Raw genomic sequence first — 20,015 nt, forward strand, 5'->3', positions numbered from 1 at the left:
TTCCTTTACCGGGAACAGCATTCCTTTCATGAAAGACAACTTATAATGAAACCTATTTTGAGACAGTCATGTCTTCCTGTGTCTTCATTAACAGTTTGCCTAGATCCCTATGACTGTACCCAGATGTCCAAATTAGAGATAGCTCTTTGTGGCCCCAATGTACCTGAACATGAGTGAAAATGAAATTACACCAAAGTTTTCCCTAATTGAAAAATTACTATATTCAAATACTTCAAATTAGGCCTGGTTAATAAAGGATATGTAAAATTAATCTGCATAATTTTAAAATATCAAGGAAGAATGTTTAAGATCTAAAAATCTGGTAGGAGGGAAATTTATGTGTTCATGTAATGAAGCATGGAAAGCTTCAGCTGAACCAATTTTCTTTCCTATGCAACTACATTTATTATATGTGTTAATTCTTTAATGGGTCCCTTTTCTCTCCTAGTTTTTGATTCTTGAAAGAACAGTTAAATTAAGGTATTCTTTTTTAGTAACTTGGTATGGTATATCAGTCGTCCCATTTATAGCATAATATTTTAAAGTGGTCCTCTTTGTGAAAGCATCCATTATTAAATAAAGAATACAACGTAAATAGAAAACCATTTAAGTACATTTGCATTTTAGTTCTAAAGAAAGTTCTGATCTCTGCCCTTTTCTGAGAATTTTAAAATAAGAGAAATGACCCTTGTATCATTGAGTAAAATTACAATTTTAGATCCAACTTTAAGCTTTTCCCACATAGTAAACTCTAATCTTATTCTCTCTAAATTGTAATAGCTTTTCTGTTTTCAAAAATGACTTGCATGAAACAAAGGAGAAAATGATTGATCTGTTCAATATGAAGAAATACTCGGTTGCTAATATAATAAGTGCTTTGAATATCCTCCTATCTTAGGCCCTCATGAAAATCCCTTTTCTTTTTCATTTCAATTGTTCTACTCCTACCTCACAGGGACATTGTAAGAATCAATGAGTTAACATAGATATGAAGGACACTCTGAGAAGGCAAGATGATATCATTACTAATTATTTCTTTGAATCTTAATCATTCTCTTTCCCATGTCTTATTCTAAATGCACTTCTCTTGCTGATGAAGCTATAGCCTTCTGAAAGAGCTGACAATGATCCTAATTCCCACATATTTACTGATTCTCAAAGAATAACACCTGCTGGTATTGATGGCATAAAGTGGTCATGCCTGAACTTGAGCAGAACTTGTCTCTCTTCCTGGATCAAGAAGTCACCAACTGTTCACAAATATGTCATTAAGTGCAATTCCATCAGGATTTCTTAAATAAGTAACAGTTGATGGTGGATGAATCCTAGGGAGACCCTTCATGCCTGTGCTCTGTATTCAGAACTTGTGCAGGACTCTTCATGAGCTCAGTTACTTGAATCAAAGGATAGAGTAAGCTGCCTGCCAGTGGCTCACACCTACTATCAGGAGGCTGAGATCTAAGAATCACAGTTTGAAACCATCTGAGGTAGAAAAAACCCTGAGGTCTTTATCTCTAATTAGCTGCAAAAATGCCAGAAGTTGAGTTCAAGAGGTAGAACAAAGAAGCTACAAGACAGAGCCCAGGCCTTGTGTTTAAGCTCCACACTGGCTCCTGTGGATGTGTGTGCATACACACACGCACGTGCATACACACACACACACACATACACGCACACACGATAAAGATCAAGCTTGGTTTTATCCAACTAAAGTATTTGTCTAGTATATCTCCATTGATAAAGAAGCAGATGCCTTGTATCTCTGCCATTTTTTTTCTTTTTCTTTCCTTAGTATTCTTCTTTCCTTAATATTTTGGTGATCCTCATGAAAGCAACCCTATCTTAGAAACAATTTACAAATGTTTGTTGTGTGCTGATGCCATGAGCCACTTCAATGCGAGGCACTGACCTCTCTCCCACAACGCTATCTTAGACTTCAATAAACGTGAGCTACTAGGATTTCAGCAAATTACTTTTAAAAGCAATTTCTCTTTTTCAGAATGTACCCACACACAAACATTTGAGAGAACTATTTGAAACTGTTACAAAGTATAGGATGAAAAAGGTGTTCCTCCAAAAAAAAATGGAGGGCATGTGTCAGGAAGATGCTGAGTCAAATGTCTAAAAAATCTAAAGAAAAATTACGTCAGTACAATGGATGCTTCTGTCCTCGCCTCCTAGGTTCAATAACTGACTTTTGTCATATTTGTTCCCTCTGTAAGAATTTCTCAATTACCTGTAAGTTGTAGATAAAATGGCACTTCACTGTCAAATTGTCCCAGGCTACAATCTGGACATTCTGATATAGAACCACAAAACTATCATCATCCCGGATAAGGAATAGTAATTCCTCAGGATCATCTAGCACCTTCCTCATTTGCCCCTCACAAGTCTGTTATAGCATTAAAAGACATGATCCAGTTTTTAAAAGCATGCACCTGTTTTGCAATTGGCTTTTTGTATCTCTATTGGACTTTTTTTTAGGTCAGGCCCATTATCTTCTAGAAGGCCCCACTTTCTGAATTGGATGTTATCTTCTGGTTCATTTATTCCTTACCCCCTGCATTTCATGTAAACGGTGAGACAGGATTGAAAGCACAGTTGGGTTTCACATGGACATGTTTTCCAGGTGCCACAGGGCATTCTGCACTGGTGTCGTTGGGAGGTGAATCACGCTGGCTGTTTTGTTTTGTTTGCTAAGTTCCGTCATGGTTCAAGACTTGAGGGAGTTCTCTTATTGTAAATGAACTTCTTTCCCTTTTGCAATTAGCAAATGATCAGAAGGCATGACATATTATTTTTCCAACAAGCTTTTACTTGATGGTTTTAGGTGATAATCCTTGCCTGAATCAACAGTTATTTTGTATATGTACTTATGTATATATTATATATAATATATTATACTTTGATTTGGGTGATGCTGAGATTTGAGCTTAGGGATTCATGCTTGCTAGACAGGCATTCTACTGCTTGAGCCACACCGCTCAGCCCTTTTTTGATTTAGGTATTTTTGAGACGGGGCCTTGTGTTTGGCCCTAGCATCAATCTTAGATTAAGATCCTCTTGCCTCCATCTATCTGGCAAATATCATGTAACCCTTCTATTAATTACAATAAAAATATATGAAAATAAATAAAATAAAAAAGAAGCCATAAAAAAAGATCCTCTTGCCTATGCCCCCTGCATAGTTGAGATTATAGGCACATACACCATACTCAGCTTGTTGATTGGGATGTGGACTCACTAACTTTCCTAATATCCCTTGCCGCCCGCACTTCCCCCACCAAGGTCTACCTTGACTCGTGAGTCTCCTGATCTGTGCCTCCCAGATAGCTGGATTCAAAGTGTGCACCACTTTGGCCAGCCCAGTACACATTAAAGAGGGACACAGCATGCAAAATCACCATTATCAGCAGTGGTAGCTATAAATATGGATTCAAGTTCAGGTAATGATGAGTATTTGTTGAGTTTGAGCCCAGCCCTCTACTTTGTGTGAGCAGTGACATGAACAAGAATATAGACATTCTGTGTTTCAGTTTCTTAAGCTAGAAAATGGGAGTGCTAATGGTACCCATCTTGTGGCATGGTTTTGAAAAGTAATCTATACAAGTCCCTAAAGTCGTGTGTTCCTGCCACCATCACCATCATGGTCATCATCATTGACAATGCGCTCATCTGACACTGGGCAAGCGCTGTTCATTCACTCTTCTCCCAGCACCATGAAAGAAGTGCTGGTATTCCTCCTCACAAATGGGAAGCTGAGGTGCAGAGTTCAAGTACCTTGCAGAAGATCACTCAACTAATATACTACAAAGCCACAATTTGAACCCAGGCAGTTGGACTGCAGAACATTCATTCTCTCTGAAAACTGCCCAAGGAAAGAGGAGTGATGCAAAATTGGCAAGAATCACCCCCACCTGACCCCCAACTCCTTCACTCTGAGTTTGGAGTTATTGAAAATCTACTTCAGGTCTCATTCATCTGAATGAGAATAGCATTCTATTCAGCATAGATAACTAATTATACTTATTGCATTTACATAGCTTAAAAGCCCTGTATGAGACACTTCAATATAAAGTTGTTGGAAGTGAAGAATAATACTACAAAGAAAAAAAATCAAAAGGAATAATACGAGAGGAGAGTTATGAGACCTCAGAGCCTTGAGGCAGAAGATGATATTTTGATAGAGTCAAGATAGAAGGGGAAAAAATCGCTCTCATTTTTCATGCTCCTGTACTCTGGAAGATTTTTACCACTAAAACACAAGAGTGCAAACCCTGTCAGATTTATAAAAGACCACACCGGATTTCCTTATGGGACGATGGATGACTGTTGTTAGTAGGTAACCCCTCTGGATTGTAATGTCATATGCCCAGCTATTCCAGAAGTCAGCCCGGTAGCTTCTGAAACAGAACTGTATCCAGAAAAAGGCCTCCCAAATAAGGGATTGGTCCATGCCCCTTCATTAGCATTACAAAAGGGTCCCAGTGTTGTGCCAAGTCTTTCTACTCCATAAATTGCTATAACTGAAAGCCCTCAAGTGTAATTTTCTAAAGAGAACTAAAAATAAGTGAGAAAAAATTCCAGCATTAATAATGTTTTCAGTGCATTCCTAACAGTCATTGCTAAATTGGTTCTGCCTTTTCATGTTTTTTAATGAAAAGCAGCTTAGTTGATCAATTGGTCATGAATAATACTTTTTATTTGCTTTCCTCTATACCTTTCAGCCTTTGTGTTGGTCTGCAAATGGTTTCTGATTTGTGTCTTTTGTCTAGAGTTTTATGGGGAAAATATTAGAAATAAACTGCTGAGAACACCATAGGAACTCAGTAAATAATAAGTAATTCTCTTCTCAAATGTGATTTTAAAGAAAAATCTTTCTACATAAATAGAAAATTTTATTAGGAAAGTATACAATGAACAAAAACGTGGTTGGTTTATAATTTGAAATTTATGTTTATCATTTTATAGGTCATAGATTTTAAGCCTTTTAGGAAACAAAATGTGCAGTCAGCTAAAAACAGCTCTCTCCTCCCCCAGATAGAATGCTCTGAAAATATGGATCACTGCATCAGTAACAGTACCAGGAAAAGCTCAGGGGTACATTGAAAGCCTGTTCAAAATAGAATACCTTCTATCAACTCTTTAAATTGACTGTAAATGCGCCGATACCCACAGCATACGAGTTCCTGTAGTGCTGGTGAGTGTTACAGACACACAGGAGAAGCTAATGAGAAGTTCCCCAAAACTCTCCCAGGAGTGCAGCACCAGTGGCTCACACCTGTAATCCCAGCTACTCAGGAGCCTGAGATCTGAGGTTCAAGGTTTGAAGCTAATCTGAACAAGAAAGTCCATGTTTTAACCACCAAAAACTAGAAGTAGGGCTGTGGCTCAAGTAGTAGAGTGTCAGCCTGGAGGGGGAGGGGGGAAAAAAAGCTAAGTGACAGTGCCCCAGTCCTGAATTCAAGCCTTGGTACTGGCACCAAGAAAAAAAATACCCAGGGAGGAAAAACCCCAAGCTCAGCTCTCAGCCTCCTACAACTTTACGCAAAATTTCCCTGCAGTCCATAAGTGTGCAGTAGGATATTTTTCAGTTGTTTTCACAGAACCTGATAGAGCCTTAAAAGGGGGGGTTCACACATTTATCTCATTTGATCTAGCCTTAGTCTTTGAGGTACATAGACCACATATTTTACTTCTCATTTTGCAGAAAGGGAAAAGAGTGAAGCTCAAAGACTTGAAGTGACTTCCTCAGAGAAATTTTGATGGTGTCTGCCAGGACTCAGCGCTAAGCCTTCATTGTAGCATCCCTCTCTGCCTCCCCCTGCCCAAGGATGGGATTCTGCAACTGGAAATTGTGATCTGTGTGCCCTTGAACGAGTTACATAACATCTTTGGGCCTCAGTTTCCTTCTTGCTCAAATGACAGGTCAAAACAAGTATTTTCTGAAGTACTCTGGATTTCTGCTGAAAACAACCCACAGAGAACACAAGGCATAACTTTTTTCTGCTGTAGACAGAGAGACCCTTCCCGCTCCCCTGTGGGTCGTGAGAGCTGGCATCCAACTCTTGACAGGTCCCTTTGGAGGGTCTGAAGCCCGTTCAGAACTATAAATATCAGTGGTGCCTGTGTGGGCTGCTCTGGGTCAGTCTGCTGGTTGCCTCATTTGCTACAGGGCCAACTATTTCCTAGCAATTATCCTCTGACCCCATGCTCATCATCAAGCAGCCAAACTACAGTATTTTATCATCCCTCCTGGGCAGTGCAGAGTGCAGCATGGAAATAAATCATGCTGATGGACTTGCATAGGGCTGATGGAGCCTTGCCTTCTAAAGAGGTTACCTCTTTTGAAGGACACAAAGCCTTCTACCCTAAGTTTTCATAACTGGGATATCCTTCAACGTCCCTGAAATGAGTTTGGCCGTGAGCATGAGTGGACCCAGAGCTCTAAATGCGGAAGCCCTAAGACTCAGAAAGGAGTTAATATCTCCTCCAAGTTAGTTTGGATAGCTGGCTACCTCCGTAGGCAGGAATGTAGCCCTCTCTACTCCTGGGGAGCACCTGTGAATAGGAAATCGGGGTTCTCAGTCTTTTTGGTTTTGAAGTTTTCTAAGTGAGCTTTAGGCTGATGAGTGGGGTCATGTCTGCTTCTTACATTTGTGAGGATAATTTCTTGTGTCCTTTATCACAGTCCTCGGGCTGCAAGAGGCGATATGGTCCAGTGATGGGAATGGCTGGGTATCAACAGGCTCCTGTATTCTGTTTTCTGTTCTCAGCCTCTCAGTAAACCCCATGTGTCCCAGGCCCTGCCCTGCCCCTGAACATACTGTAGTGGAGACCAGGTGGTCAAGCCTGGCCACCCCCAGACCGTTGTAACTTTTGATGTAATAGCAATATGCAGTATCTCACTTGAAAAAGTCATAATGTGGTGCTTTCTTATTTAAACAGACTCATTCTGTGGAATCTGGATTTTCTAGATTGGGGGTGGTCATTACTCAAGACTCGTGTTTGATAGACAGATATTTAACCACTTGAGATATGCCCCAGCCCTTTTACTTTCTTGTTATTTGTTTTTCTTTGTTTTTTTCCAGATAGGGTCTCATATTTTTGCCCAACCAGCCTCATACCTCAGTCCTCTTACCTCTGCCTTCAAAGTAGCTAGGATCACAGGTGCCTCTACTCCATAGATCAAAATTTTTTAAGTTAGACTATACTTCATGTTATGAACTTTACACTATTGTGATGTGACATTTGGTACTCTATAAATACCCAAATAAAAGAAGAAGTGTGAAGTCACTGGAGAGAAATTTCCAGTTCCTGGAATCAGAGTACCACAGCTTTTAGAGAGTAAATGGACTTACTTTGTTGCCAGCATGGGCATGCCTCTTCCACATTAAAATGCAGATGTAAGGAAGTGAAGATTTGCTATACAGCCAACTTTGTCAGCTCGTATTATTTCAAACAGTGAAGGGTCAATTCAGAGTTATTATCATCAAGAGAGTAGCTGTAACGCTTTGTCGTGTCAATGCTATAAAAATTACCTGTCTGGTTATTTAAATTCATCTTTTGGCTACTGTCTGCAGAAATCCCTTCAATTTCTAGCTGACAGATACCCAGTTGTACTGAGAACATTTAGGCTAATAAAAACAAAAACATCATAAAGTTCTTTTCCCAAAGGCTCCCACACTCTCTCAGGAAACTAGCACAGATGAAAGAAAGTGCCTCTGCAGTGCAGAGCTTCTGACAAATGGGATCCCAAAGTGTGTGAGGATTTTCAGAGGGCTTCCTGGAGGATGCCAACGCTGCAGGCAGAGGTGCTGTCTTAACAAAGAGGCATAAACACAGCCAGAAATGTCTACACCTCACAGAAATCAGGGGAGGACGTGGGTCTTAGCTGACCATGAAAGCCCTTATGATCTCCCCGCCTCCCTCCCCTCCCATTTAAACTTTTGCCCCTGGAAAGTGTACCTCAGGCTCTTTTTCCAAACAGATTGTTCGCTATTTTCAAGCATATCGCTCAAAGCTCTTTGTATTGTGTGTGGTGCGCAAGTGCACGCAATATTAGTAGGGCTTGAATTTGGGGCCTCTTGCTTGCTCAGAGCTGGTACACTACCATTTGAGTCACACCTCCATTTCCAGCATTTTCCTAATTAATCTGAGGTAAGAGTCCCATGGACTTTTCTTCCCAGGCTTGGCTTCAAATCATGACCCTCAGATCTTAGCTCCTAAGTAGTTAGGATTATAGGCTTGAGCCACTGGCACCCAGCAAAGCCTTTTCTGAAGCACAAACATTGTTGGTTTTTTTAGCTACCTTTTATGATGCAGGTTTTCACACCAACATTTTTTTAAGTGCTCACCTCTGAAGAGACTCTAATTCAAGTCCCTTCTTCATTCATGGTGTCCAGAATGGAACAGAGCTCTCTAGGAATATGTGAACAATGTAAACCACCCTGGAGCAACTACAGTGAGTTACATTCTAAAGAGTTACATTCTAAAGATCCCTGCCGTAGGTGAAAATCCACGAAGTTGCAGCATTGAATAGTCATCCCTCACTATATTATATTGCAGCTCACTTATTGCTACTTTATGTATTTTTCAACTATACCAGTGGTCTTCGGAACTTAACTCCTGTGATAGGGGAGGGATCACTACTTACATATTTTTATTAAAGAATTTATTAACATTGATTTTTATATCATATTTCAAATGACGTATTTAACAAACAAGTGTTCAAGAAGGGAATCTCTGTATACAATCACTGACACTTAGATTTTAGAACATAATTAAAATTAGGCTGAGGGCTTGTATGTCATAGATACATATTAATCTAAGTAATAAAACATGTTTATAGAGTCATAGATTTTTATGTCTATGTAATTGTGTTCGTATTTCCAATACCATGTCCATAGCATTGGGTACGCAAATATTGAGTTCTCACTCTTGTACTGTTTGGATCTAATCACCACATATTAAGGATACCATGCGCCTTTTGTTCCTTTGGTCTTGACTTGTCTCACTCAACATGATTCGCTCTAGGTTACATATTTTTTTTTAACCTGCAATACAGTGAAGATAAAAATAAGTGAACAATATAGTGAGGTCTATACCCTCTGCTTTTATTAATATGGCCCACAATTGCATTAGTCTTTTTGGCATTTGTGTCATATTGTTGACTCATACTGAAATTGTGGTCAATTAAAACTCGTGAATTCCCCATGAGCTACTAGTAAGCCAAATAGATCTCACTTTTTCTTTTTTTTTTCTCATAGGATTTTATTTTTTTTTTATTGTAATTAGTAAAAAGGTTACATGATATTTGCCAGATAGAAGGTGCATTAATTCACATACATTGATACCCTTTCACATGTCTTGGTATCCATTACCCTCCCCAGATCTCACTTTTTCTATATTTACACTATTGCTTTAAAAAATTGTCTAGGCACAGAGATTTAATGTAGTGACATTTATCCCAATTACTCTTGATCATATTGATAACAATCTGTCAAAATATTCTAGAACTTGCATATGAGCTCTTCCTGCCAACATGTGAGGGGCCTATCTGTACCATGACAGCATAACTAATCTTATACTAGATCCCTGGCCTCAAAGGAGCACACATTTATTTTCTCTTCACTGTGTACAAGTCATTGCAGCCCTGGACAAATATCTGCATCTCCCAACAAACCAGTGGATGTCAGTCTTCCTCACTGTGAAAGAGGCACAAATGTGAATAGCCATTTCTTCCCCAAAGATACACAACAATAAGTTTGGTGTGTACAAACCCAGAAGTGTTCCTCAGGAGCAATATTACCTGAGAGGAGGAAAAGTGTATTTCAGGCTCTGAGCATCTTGCGAAAGGTACAATTAAAGCCAGGTACCAGAGTCTCACACCTGTAATCCTAGCTACTCAGGAGGCTGAGATCTGAGGATCGTAATGCAAAGCCAGCCCAGGCACGAAAGTCTATGAGACCTTTATCTCCAATTAACCAACAGAAAACCAGAAGTGGTGCTCTGGCTTAAAGTGGTAGAGCCTAGCCTTGAGCACAAAAGCTCCATGACAATGCCCAGGCCTTGAGTTGAAACTTCAGGAGACACACACACACACACATACACACTATTATCCTTATCACTCTACTACATTTAATGGGCAATTATTTGAGTAACTATTTTCAAGATAGAACTAGATTTTCTGATTTGAGGTTTCAGTAACATCATACAGTGTTAGTACAAATTTTAGTTAGTACAAATTTTAGGTAAAACTTTGCAATTTATATACATGCTCCAAGGTGTTATTTTCTTAGCCAGGTCCATTGACTGTGGTTGTCCAATTGTAGTGTGTGTGTGTGTGTGTGTGTGTGTGAATTAGGATGACTTTAGTATATCCAGGGCTGGTACATAATCCTACCCCCATTGTTCATCTAAATTTACATGTTTCTGGAGAGTCCTTAGCATGTCTAAGGATTTTACGCATCCTAGGAATTAGATCAATATAGAAAGTAAAAAACAAACAAACAAAAAAACCCCACTGCATTGTCTGTACCAGGCCTACTGAGTGTGGCCCAGGACTAGTAGCACTTGAACCTCTTGGGAGCCCTTCAGAAATAAGGATCTTACTGAGTACAGTGATTCGTGCCTATAATCCCAGCATGGAAGCTAAAGCAAGAGAATAGTGAGTTTGAGGCCAACCTGAGACCTTGTCTCCAGAAAAATAAATAAATAAATAAATAATAAAGCAAATTTAATCTATTTGATTCTCAGCCAATGCACCAAATAATAATAATTATTATTATCTATTATAAAGCATAATTCAAAAATTTCAGATCATAGTATGAAAAGCAATATTTTTTAATGTCAGGGAGTGAAGAATTGTTTTTTAGCCCTTCTCAAGTGTCTTAAATTTAACATGAAATTAAAAAATTCTTTCCCAGCTGAGAACCAATGGCTCATGCCTGTAACCCTAGCTATTCAGGAGGCTGAGATCTGAAGATCTCAGTTTGATACCAGCTTGGCAAGAAAGTCCATAAGACTTATCTCCAATTAACCACTAGAAAACTGGAAGTGGAGCTGTGTTTCAAAGTAGTAGAGTACTAGTACTGAGTGAAAGAACTCAGGGACAGAGTTTAAGCTCTGATCCCAGACTCCACAACTGAAAAAAACAAAACAAAACACTTTTATCCATGGCTGGAGTGTGGCTCACATAGTAGAGCACTTTTCTGGCAGGCATAAGACCTGAGTTCAAACCACAGTACTCCCAAAGGGAGGGAAGAAAAAACAGACTTTCCTGGTGATTCTTTTTTGTAATCAAACCAAGAAGAACTGAGCTAGGATGATGGGATTTCACCCATTTTTCTTACCTTCTGCCTGTGTGCTAATACAAAATGTATAAAATCACCTGTGATGTTTAAAATGTTACCAGATTGAAAAGTTCACTCTACATCCAGTTCTTTCTCAAAGCAGACAGAAGCAGCTTTCAGGTACCCTTGCCATGCTGGCTCCTCCTGGAGCAGATCTTCCACCCTATGGGAGAGGGAATGGAGAGAGAAACAGAAAAGCAGAGAGACAGACAAACTTTTCTCAATAAGGCCTGAAAAGCCAGGAAGCATTTCAAATATTAGCATGGACGTTTGGGACAGATTTCAGGTAAATGGAGTACACAGTGGTTTAGGAACAAGGCAGAAATCCGAGGGAACAGAGACAGCTGGGAGCCAGCCAGCAGCAGCGGGTGACGTGGGGAAGGGAGAGCTGAGTGTTCAGCTCCAGTGAGCTCCATAAATCCCTCCCTGACCAGAAGAGAATTAGTGCTGAGTCCACAGTTTATTCAGCTCACAAGAAGGGGTCAGGTGCTTCCAGCTGTGGAGAAAGGTGTCCAGAAAGCCAGCTAGGCCCTGACCTTGGCCACCACAAATCCACAGGATAAGCACGGGAATAGAACTGGAGAGGCTCTCTGGGGCATTTCTGTCCTGCAGGGCATCTAAATCATTTCTGAGAGAGTTTCTACTGTTCCATTTGAAATTTTCGAGAGGAAGATTTCCTGAGGACCAATAGTACTTTCTAATCCATCTAAGTCATGGTGCTTTCCCATCCTGACTACATCCTCTCCCCGGGATGCAGCAGCTTTCTTTCATCCTCCAGACATGGTCGGCTTCTTAACACTTCCCATGGCCAGTTCCCACACCCACCCTCTGCCTTGCTGCATGCAAGCCTCCCTTTCCAGGCCAGACAAGCACAGTTCCATTAGCGGGTCACTGCATCCTTTTTGTGCCTTAGTAATCCTGTGGACCTGCCCCAAGTCTCGCCTACTGGTGATCATTACCACTAAGATGTGTTTATTAAATGTATGCTGTATGCAAACTGCCCTTGGGGCCATGGAGAACAGAGAGGGGAAGACATAAAAGAATATTCACAGCTTTGCTGGTTTTTATTATCACTCTCTTCTTTCTCCAAGGAGCTGTCAATCTTGGTCATCGTGGCTGCTTCTAGCTTAATCAAAGCAATACTCCTTAGGCTAAGTTCCATCAAAATGTTTTGAGTGTCCTGCAAGTGTTTACACTGTGACCCTCACCTAAGGACAAAGGACATAAAATAATGATCATATAAAACAGCTCTGATGTGAATTTAACAGTCAAGAAAATGGATAAAGGCATTTATTCATTCCAGAGATGATACTCTGAAAGTGTGGATTTTGTTTCAAATGAACTGCAAAGGGATTTGTTAACTGAATTCATTCTCTTTGCTGCAATGGGATTAATTTCATTTCAAATCATGTCTCTTAAGTAGGAATGCAAACTGATTTACAGCAGGCTAAATGGATGTGTTGATGCCTGCAACATCAGTAGGATTTTTTTTCCAACTAGATTGCAACAAAAATGGGATTGTCCTTGTTCCCCCTTCCTTAAGGGCAGCCAGTCTGCCTTCCACTTAGGACAGGCTTTGGGGGAAACAGCTTATCAGTGTCACACGAAACGGGATAGAAGGAGGCAGATATGTCACAAAAGATACAACTGGTCCCTTCCCAGAGCCTGGGAAGGATCTGGGTCTTTACTCCCCAACATTATTTTTAAAAAAATATTCTTTTGTTTTCCTATACCATTATCTGGAATTTTGGGGGTTCTGTCTCAGAATGCCCCAGTGTTGGCTGGAGTACCCAGTAGGCCCCCATGCCATGCTAAGCAGCGCCCTTCATCTCTCTCCATTGTCCTTCCCACGGCTGCCTTCTCCCTTCTCTCAGTTGGTAAGGCCACAATCTCATCATCCTCCCACAGTCAATCTCTATGTTGGGCCCTCTACTTCTTTCTCTCCCTTGAATTGCTGACTTGATCCCAGCCTGTGCTTCTAACACAATAAGGTCTTCTAGTGGGGAAAAAAAATTCTGATTTCTGTAGCTGGTAGGCTCTGTAACTACTGGTTATTTTTTTTGAAGAAAAAGACTTGTGGAAAGGAGCATGGGGTATCACAGGGCTGTTGTATGGAGAAAATGTAATAATGGGTATAAAAAAGGAATTTGTACACTGCAACATGCCCTCTCAAAGTAAATTATGACTGTATTATATGATTTTAGGGTTTAAAAAGCAGCTGGGTGATATATAAAAATTCAAAAAGGCTCTATAGCCCCATTGAAATTTTAAAAATTAGAGAATTTGGAGCATTGGCCCCTCATCAACAAGATACAAATTTCTCAATGATATTTTTTTTCTTAAATTTTTTATTGTAATGTATAGAGGGGTTACAGTTGCATTCGGCAGATAGTAAATGCATTACTCCTTACACATTGATACCCCTTCTCATGTTTTTGTCCCTATTCCCTCCCCCCACCTCCTCCCAATCATCTTGTTTTCCCCCCTTCCCTTTCCTTTTTCAAATAATCAAACATATATACAGTATACCAGGTAACATAGTCAGATATAGTAACAATATGAGATTAAACAAAGGGAAACAAAAGAGAAGAGAAAAACATAGTGCATTAAGAACAACAATTACACACGATAAAGCTCTTGTTTCCATATCCTAGAGACTAAATGTCTCATGCTATATAACCTTATGAGTCTAGGTTTTGCACTATTGTAATCCTCTGCTAGAAGAGTCAATGCTATTTCTACAGCCAAAATGTGCCCACTGAGTTGAGAACATTCAACTCTGTTCCAAGAACTGTGTCTGTTCACCATTCTGGAACAAAGGCCTTCACTGTTGGTTGAACTCCTCAATCCCTCACAGCACTTCCAAAATCATGGCCAGCCTTCAAGGACTAACCCCAAACCTACAACCTCTTCTCAACTCTTCCCTAAGACGGGGGGAGGGAGAATCTGTTTCTCCTGATACGCATGTTAGCCTCATCATAGAATTGTTCAGGTAGGCATGAATCCCTCTGAATCAACTATAACCAGCTTCTGATTAGTGGTGGCAGTCTTGGCACCTGCCACAGCCCACCCTCTCCTCCCATAGAGATGCCTGCGCCATCCTGAAGGTAAACAGCAGCTCAATTACAGAAAGAAGGGAACTCCGAACCAAAAAGGCCTGGCAAAAGATTGTCCCCAGGGGCTAGTCTCAGACTTGAAAAAATTCTATTCCTAAGCAACTAGAGTACCCTCTGAAATTAGAATGGGTCTATTAAATTGGCTCATTAAAACAAAACAAAAACTAGCCGGGGCACAGTGGCTCACACCTCTAATCCTAACTACTCAGGGGGCTGAGATCTGAGGATCAAGGCTCAAAGCCATCCCGGGTACAAAAGGACCTGAGACTCTTATCTCCAATTAACCTCTAGAAAATGGGAAGTGGGGCTTGGCTCTAGGGTAGAGTGGTAGCCTTGATCTGAAGAGCTCAGGGACAGTGGCCAGACTGAGTTCAAGACCAAGCCCCACAAAAAAAAAAAAAAAAAAAAAAAAAAAAACCACACACACAAAAAAACCCAAACCGTGAGAACCAGGCTCATCCTTGTAATTCTAACTACTTGGGAGTCTTAGATTAGGAGGATCACAGTTTGAGGAGCCCAGGTCCTTCTTAACAAGTAGCTAGGCGTGGTGGCACGTGCCTGTCATCCAAGCTATGTGAGAGGCTAAGATAGGAAAGATCACAGATTTAGGCCAGGCCTGGCCAAAAATTTTTTTTACAACAGTCCACACTGACCACCATCCCCCCCCCCCAAAAAATGTGTTAATTATGTGGCTTGAACTCAGGGTCTGAGTGCTATTGCTGAGATTGTTCACTCACGGCTAGTGCTCTATCACTTGAGCCACAGCTTCACTTCCAGCTTTCTGTGATTATTAGAAATAAGAACCTCATGGGCATTTCTGCCCTGGCAGGCTGGCTTCAGATCCTGGTGATCAGATCTTAGGTAGGATTATAGGTGTGAGCCACTGGTACTCCACAACAAAACATTTTTACAGACTATACTTTTATACAAAAGGTAACGTAAATGTTTTAAGACAGCAAGCAGTGAACATAGTTTCCAGTTGCTTTCCTTTGATGCTTATTAGAAATCATCTTTTTAGTGGAAAATTGGGGGGGCAGATCAGACAGCATTATGAAAACAGCGCTGAGCTCTGTCGAGAGCAGATGGTGTGGGGTGATGCCATCCATACTCCCTTGAATGACTCATTGTTATCATGGATGAAAGCTGTGTTGTTACTGGAATACAGGTTTGGCCTGCAGCCCTTGCCCCACGCCAAGCTCTCGAGCATTGCTTCTGCCCTTTCATCAGCAGCCTAAGGTCCCCTTCTTGAAAATTCCCTGCGATGCAGGTCTGGCACAGACCCCTCATCTCAAACCCCAGCCAGTTTTCCTACTACACGCCTTCTTTTACCTGCCAGCTGCTTTTTAGTCTCAGACTCTGTGCTTCTGAAATCAGGAGCTCCCAGCCAGTTTCAAGGGGAAATATAAAATTACCTGGCTCTGAGTATTTTCGTATTCTTGTAGACTTAAATAAGAGCTCTTGTACAAAGCTACTTGAACTTGTTCTTAAGATATGCTAATTCTTTTTTTTCCTCTTTTCCTTTGCACTGTTGACCTTCTGACTGTCTGACTAGTTATTACCTCTGGTATGTTTGGGAACTATTTTTGCCTTAACCATTCTAAAATGTAATTAGCATGGCTGCATGGGGGACTGTGATCTCATTAGAAGGCACAAATCCAGCAGAATTGTGAATGCTCCATGCTCAAACACATCTCTAAGAAAAACACATAGCATTGAGTGAAAAGGTAAAACTGGTGATTTCATGAGTCCAGTCTTACCTATGGTTTGATTTGTCTAAGGAGTAAAAACAAAAGGTATCATGGTATTTCTGTGTTGAAAATGAAAGCAACCATGTTTTCTCAGGACTCTGCTTATGCAATGTGGCTGCTGTCACAATTCTGGGTCAGCCAACCCCAAACCCTTTTCTGACTCTGTTTTTTCCCTACTCAAGAAATGCATAGCAGGGGGCCAAGAGCGTGGCCCAGTGGTAGAGTGCTTGCCTAGCATGCACGAAGACCCTGGTTTGATTCCTCAGTACCACATACACAGAAAAAGCTAGAAGTTGTGCTGTGGCTCAAATGGTGGAACACTACCCTTGAGGAATGCCCAAGGACAGTACTTAGGCCCTGAGTTCAAGCCCTAGGACTGGCAAAAAAAGAATAAGGAGAAGGAGGAGGAGAAGGAAGAGGAGGAGGAGGAGGAAGAGGAAGAGGAAGAAATGCATAGCAGCCAGGAGCCCATGGCTCATGCCTGTAATCCTAGTTATTTGGGACACTACAAATGGGAGGATTTCACTTCAAGGCCAGCCTAGGCATGAGATACCAGTTCATGAGATACTATCAATGCAGCATAGGGAAAAGAGAAAGATAGACCCAGTAGTGTGTACCTGTCAACACAGCAATGATGTGAAGTCCAGGCACACATGAGAAAGACACCATCTCCAAATTACCCAGTAAAGAGCAGTTCTGGAGGTATGGCTCAGTGGTTGAGCACTTGTCTAACAAATGTTAGGCCCTGTGTTCAAACCCTAGTGCTTCCCCTCACCCCCTCAAAAAAGCTTCGAACAACAGTGCAAAATGAGTATTCCCTAGGAGGTGATTAAGAAATAGAGGGAAACAGAGCAGTGTTAGAGAGGTGCTGCAGCACGTGGACTGTCCCTGCTGCCTCTGTGTTCTTGCACCATAGAAGAAGCTCTTGGTGTTCAAAATTGAAACCCATTTCTTATTGCCTGGGCGGTTATTTCAGTACTTGTTCCTAAGTTTGGGATCAATCCCAAATATTATGAAATCTTTCATGAATAATAATGGAGTGCTTCACTCCTGGGTTCTCAAAAGGTTTATCTTTTTCTAGCTCATTGCAGAGCATTTTGGATGCCTCAGGTGGGCTCTGAGTACTTGAAACTTTCCAGAAAGAGATTGCCTGACTGCTATTCACCTTATTTGTAAGTCTATAGTGTATTTTAATGGGCAGAGTTGTATTATATAAACAATAATTTTTCACTATTATAATAACATATTTCCTTAATTGTGAAAATATTTCTGACCTGAATTTATGCTCCTCATTGCTGCATGAGCAAGCAGAGTCTTGTTTGCCTCTACAATATATTAATAATGTATTAATTAGCTTCCAAGTGCTGTCCAAACAAGGAACAGGAAGATTTTATCTAAATCATGAAATGTGAAAAGAAGCTAACACTTCAATAATTACATTTTAAGAATTAAGCAGGATAGCAAAATGTAGGCCTACTTCCGAGAGAAGTTTACAGAAAACACTCAATTAACAGAACCTTTATTTGGCATCTACTGTATAGAAACTCTGAAAGGCCAGGGAGGCTAAGACATGAAATTGGACAATTTCATTTTATGGCCATAGTTAAAAAGGAAATAAAAGGCAAGATAATCTAAGTGTTTTGATTCACTGTCAATTAACTTCAATATATTATATTGAACTGTATGGAATTGACAAAGCCTGACCATTTTTTAACCTAAAAAGCAGTAAGTTCATATGATTTGACCTAATGAAGTTAGCAGCTCCTGAATCATTATGTGTCTCATTTTCTTTTTTTTTTTTAAACTAAATGGTTCATATCAGGTTAAAGTTATTACAACAACTGGTACTTACTTTGAAAGTAAGTAGAGGTCAGAAGTTAGACTGTTGCTTTTTACATTTATTTTTATTTATGTATTTTTGCCAGTCCTGCAGCTTGAACTCAGGGCCTGAGCACTGTCCTTGGGCTTTCCTCAAGGCTAGAGCTCTACCACTTCAGCCACAGCACCACTTCTGGCTTTTCTATGTATGTGGTACTGAAGAATGGAACCTGGGACTTTGTGCATGCTAGGCAAGCACTCTAATACTAGGTCAAACTCCCAGCCCTTATTTATTTATTTATTTTTGTATTTTTGTGGGTCATGGGCCTTGAACTCTAGGCCTCAGCGTTGTCCCTGAGCTCTTCAGCTCTAGTCTATTGTCCTTCCCCTTGAGCCACAGCACTACTTCCTGTTATCTAGTGGTTAATTGGCGATAAGAGTCTCAGGGACTTAGTGATTTTAGTGCCTGGACTGGTTTTGAACCCTTGATCCTCAGATCTCAGCCTCCTGAGTTACTAGGATTACAGGCGTGAGCCACCATACCAGGCCATTTATTTTTATAGACTGATAAAGAACATATTCTGTAGATTTGTTTATTTGTAGTAATCGGGATTGAAATCAAAGTCTTGTACTTGGTAGGTAAGTGCTCTACCACTCAATCTACGCTTCAACTTTGATAGTTTGAAAGTTTCTGATTGTATCAGATGCTTCTCTCGATTCTGTTTAATCACGGACCCTGTCTCGATGCCACTTTTTGCGAATGGTTGCTCCATGGAGATTAGAAGCACCTGCTTTTGCCAATTAACTCTTGAGGTATGGGCAATTCTACATGTATTCCACTAAATCTTTTCTTCTAGTCCTTTTAATATTGAATATATATTTACCAAGCAATTATTTTGAGCGAGCATCTGGAAATTACTAAGTTATATCAATACAAGTATATACATTAGTATGCATCTAATTCTGTCTCTTTACCAGATACTGTCCAAGCCTTGACATATATTAGGTACCATTGTTATATCCTCTTTAAAGAGGAAAAAACTGAGGCCAGAGAGGTTGAATGAATTTCTAGAAACCAAGGGGCCAATAATTATCTGTTTATTGTGGGGGACTCCACGTTAAAAAAAATAAAATGTGCTTTGCCAAGACCATGAACTCAAAAGTGTGACAAACTTATAGTACCTATGATGCCCTCCCTGCCAGAGTAAATATCAACACAGCTCCAGTGTTCATATCAGGGGACCCTGCCCCTGCCCTGTGCTCCGAGTGCATGCAGGGATACACTGTTGCATGAACTATTCTTGCAGAGTCCCTATCTTACCCCAGATCTTGTCACTGAGGTCCAGGCATTATCAAGAAAATGATTATTCCTCTTCCCGTTATGCCCAACAACCTGAGAGCGCTGATAACACATCTGAATTCGAAGAAAATCTTCAGAAGTCATCTCAGTCAACCTGAGAAGTCCAATGACTCATTCACCCCTTCTCACCAGCTCCTGCCTGGAGCCCCGCTTCTCCAGAACCGGCCCCAGGCCTCCTGCAGCCAGCTGCAGCCCCAGCACAGCTCAGTGCCCCAGCACAGTGAGCAATTGCTGACCTTGGCCCAGGCCTTACAGTTGCCTTGAGTTACATGGCAAGCTGCCCCTCTTCTGTGTTAGCTGTGACCCCACTCCAAATGCCCCCAAGGCAAACTAAACAAGGTTGCCTTGCAGAAAAATAACGAGAAAGAAGATGCTAGCTCTTCAATCCCCCAGGGTAAATGCCATCACTCTGAAGGTAAAAATCGTAATATCTAAATATGATTTGATTTATGTCAGGTCTTATAAATACATGCACACATGTGGATGCCGAAACTGTGGCTTCTCTGGCAGCCCAAAGCAAAACAAAACAAGACAACTTACTGACAAATTAGAAAGATATGACCTGGTAAGACAAGTCACCAGGATAAAGAATAGAAAAATGAATGAGGCACAATGGCAC

At 40.7% G+C, this 20,015-nt stretch overlaps 1 protein-coding gene across 2 annotated transcripts in view; it reads left to right on the forward strand.

Annotated features, from left to right (window-relative positions):
• Window positions 1-20,015, forward strand: part of Grap2 (GRB2 related adaptor protein 2) — a 75,179-nt gene that overhangs the window by 10,885 nt on the left and 44,279 nt on the right. The gene's annotated exons all lie outside the window — the stretch shown is intronic.

This window comes from Megascapheus bottae, chromosome 2 (assembly GCF_031878675.1).
Source record: "Megascapheus bottae isolate mThoBot1 chromosome 2, mThoBot2.hap1, whole genome shotgun sequence".
NCBI lineage: Eukaryota > Metazoa > Chordata > Mammalia > Rodentia > Geomyidae > Megascapheus > Megascapheus bottae.